This window comes from Micrasema longulum, unplaced genomic scaffold (assembly GCF_059751315.1).
Source record: "Micrasema longulum isolate JH-2025_06_02 unplaced genomic scaffold, ASM5975131v1 h1tg000040l, whole genome shotgun sequence".
Taxonomy (NCBI): Eukaryota; Metazoa; Arthropoda; class Insecta; order Trichoptera; family Brachycentridae; genus Micrasema; species Micrasema longulum.
The window spans coordinates 184958-188698 of NW_028277247.1; the positions used below are offsets into that span (position 1 = coordinate 184958).

The 3741-nt window shown below is 31.5% G+C and overlaps 1 long non-coding RNA gene across 1 annotated transcript; it reads right to left on the reverse strand.

The window, feature by feature from the left end:
• Window positions 1-356: 356 nt before the first annotated feature.
• On the reverse strand, window positions 357-2911 carry LOC148285333 (uncharacterized). The gene is made up of 2 exons (XR_015822303.1): window positions 2857-2911; window positions 357-935 (listed from the first exon to the last, which is right to left on the reverse strand). It is a non-coding gene; the product is annotated as an uncharacterized LOC148285333 (long non-coding RNA).
• Window positions 2912-3741: the final 830 nt, after the last annotated feature.

A 3741-nucleotide genomic window follows, 5' to 3' on the forward strand; every position in this document is an offset into this window, starting at 1 on the left:
TCTTCTTTAAAGTTTTTTTTTCTTCTAAATGTCAAAAATTGAGTTCTTCAATTTATGGGATTTATTCTACTCTATTTCTATTCTACTTATTCTATTCAGTTAATATTTTTTGTTAATTCAAAACAATTGTTAAATTTGTGTACCCTTAACTGCTTTGCAAAAGAAAGAAAGCATTTTTATCATTGACCACATCTAAAATTCACTTTGTTATTCGTTAAACTACAAATTTATTAGATTGAGTAATCAAACAATGAAGCATTCATTAAACATTCATTTTTATTAAGATAAAACAAAACACAATTATAATTAAAAAACAAAAGCATGATTATTATAAATAACAGTATTGTGAAGAGTGGAGATAGCAAATATTAAAAAATATAAATAATAAAATTAAAAATAAAGGAATGCAAAAGAGACCTTTTCAGCTAATTGTAGTGAAGAATCCAAAAATATTTTTCTTTAATGCGTATTGTAATTATAATAAATAATAATATTTTGAAGATTTGTTTAAGTATTTTTTATATTTGTTTGAAAAAATAAAAACGATAAAATGGTTTGCTTATAATACATTAAAAATATGATTCAATGTAAAGAAAGATCATTATGACGAAATCACCCGTATATTGTTCAGTTTTCGTTTTATAATTTTATAATTAACCGAGGTAAGCGGCCGAGTAGGGAAGGGCGGAGTACGGGTAGGCAGAGTACGGATAGGCTGAGTACGGATAGGCTGAGTAGGCTAGTGGAGCAGGGGCCGCCACTAGAGGGGCGGGGGCGGCCACTAGGGGAGCGGGGGCGACGAACGGAGTGGCCACCGCATGGTTCACCGTGTGTGCGGAGTAGGAAGATGCGACGGGAGCGACAGCGATGGAAGCGGCCAATGGAAGAACCCCGGCTGACGCTGAAGATACCAGGAAGGCGGCGACGATCATGAACTGTAATAAAACAATTTGCTTGTATAAAACACTGTTTTTTAATTATTATTTTTTTCATTTTTTTAATTACCATATATAATATTTTATATCCAAAAGTAATATAAGAGTCCTTCTCACCAGAAAAACCTGTACTGGAGAGGACTGCAAGTGTAGCGTTCAATTATTTTTTAAATATATTTTACATGTCATTCAAATATTTTTTTTATTTCTTCTATCGTAATTTTCTTCGGCCAGATTTTGATTTCTCTTTCAAAATATTGTTTGTGATACTGCAATTTGAACGGTATCAACGTAATTGATCACTTAATACTGATAATTTTTGCGAAAAGTCGATATAACGAACGGGTAAAAACAAAACCTTTTTTTAAATACATAATCGTTTAATTGTTTTTTTTTTAATTCGTGGCGTATAAAAGGTGTGCTACTGCTAAATTAAATATTTTATTTTTTATGTATCTACCGTACCACGATATTTAATACGGGGATCATTGATCTTTTAAACGCAGCGTTCTCAATAAAATTATAGATTAATGGAATTATTTACAATAGATACCATGGATAATATTATATCGAATTTAAACATACTTAATATTTTTAATACGTAAGTAAAAAGTAATATTTCCGCTCTAGTGATTTACCAAAATATTTTTTTTTGCGTGCCATTTTCGAAGACTTGTAGAAAACTCAGTATTAGAAAATGGGAATCAAGTTGGAGTTCAAAAGGGTTCGAAACTCGGACTTCTGATCCGTGCGTCGTCAAAACTAGCAATCATCTTTCCCATTCCTTGCTTAGGACACTTCATTAGTATGTAAATCACAACGTATCTTGATCGTCTTTTTTTATTTAATATGAAGATAAGATTATCAGTCTAACGCTTCATGCCAATTCAGGGACTACGAAGCATTCTAGTAACTTTTTTTAAATTAAAAAAAAATAATTTCAACCACCTCGAAAATCAATCATACCTCTCACATGGAGAGCAAACGCGCTGACCGATACACGAAGCCGAAAATCTTTGACTTTACGATTTGACATTTTATTTTTATTTTCGCTTTGTTTTAAAGCCGCTCTGACTTTTCATGTTTTTTTAATATTTTTTTTAAATCAACTTTCATGTAATCATCGATCACCGTGCGTCACCCTCACAATATAGTATTTCTACGAAATCTGTGGATATATTTCTAACGGGCATTTATGATTGGCGAACTAATTAAGACTGATGACGGTATTCGCTGTATAATTATAACTTATTTATAGGTAATTTTTTTATACGTTTGAATTGCGTAAATGTTCCAAAATTATTATTTTGCTAACATGCTGTGATATCACAAAACCTCATCTTTGATCTTCAATTGAACGCAGTTATGCAAAAAACATCCATCCGTAAAAAAGTGAAAATGAGATAATATCACCTATGTGAATAGAGTGAATAAATTAATCTACACAACAGTTGAAATATTTTTGACATGAAATGATAAACAATGAATGCATACTTTTTTTTAAATATCAAAAACAAGAATCTAATTATGCATTTGAATGGTTTAATGATTTTTGAATGATTTTTAAAGTACCGTTAGATTTTTTTTAGTGCTGTGGGTGTTTTATGGAAATTGAGAAATGCCGTTTTTGTGAACAACATCAGAAGGTGATTATTAGATTATTTTGTATGAAAGCGGCCTGGCTGTTTTAAACAAAACATAGAATTGACCTTACTGCACCCGATAATATCAATATTTCTTTTATTAAAAATTGTGAACTGGCTGCTTTATATGTATTTAAAAAAAGTAACAGGGTCCTTATTAAACGGTGTCCTCAACTTGGCCTAGGACAAGGAGAAATAGATACGCATTTAATGCCTGATATCCCTGCAAACCACATCATTGAGCAAGACGGAGAAAAATAAATTAATTATTGGCTTACCACACACTTGGTCATCATTTTGAATATTTGGTTGTTTTTACTTGGTGAGTAAAGAAGCCTAGGAAGATTGGTAGCTCTCCAATCGAAGTGATTGATTTTATATGGTCCTCGAATGAAGTTGAACATTTCGAGTGGTGGGATGGTAACATTTAGTCCCAAGTTAAACTCCACGTAATAAAATTCAATCACGTGCAAATGTTAAGCAAGTTGTAACATTTCTATATAAAACATTCAGAGAATACTTTATTCGCCAATTTGATTCGCAGCCGATAGGAATGAAGCAAAACGCTCACTCGTTAAAAAATATTTACATAAAAAATAAAGAAATAAAAATATAATTACCCCAATGGCGATGTTTGGAATGAGAGATATCGCAAAAAATATGAATAACATTTTTGAGAAGGAATATAGAAGTCACGGCATTTAAAGTGTTTATGAACTATCATTGGCTGGTTTAAGTTATTGCTTTACACACTGTGAAACATTCATAATCTGGTCATAAAAACAATTTGCGAATGCCTATGAACTATTTTTTTAAATTTGTAAAAAATGGAAATCGAGTTGAAGTAGCCTTAAATCCGTGCGTTACTGCCATAATATGTGTAATTAGTTATTGTTCAATGTATGCATCCCATAAAATAAATAAATAAATGTCAGCTACGTGAGAAAAACGTATGCGAAGTTGATCAAAAATAAAGGTTACTTCCCATTTAGTACGAGGGATACGTTTCTAGCTAAATCGTACTCAACGAATTTCGAACTCAAGGGGGGTCATCCATGTGCGAACGAAAAACATTTTGAAAAATAAAACAAAACCATGTTTTGATTACGCCCAAATGCTTTAAAACAGACTGATTTCATTCCTAGGGAGTTGCAGCAAATTTA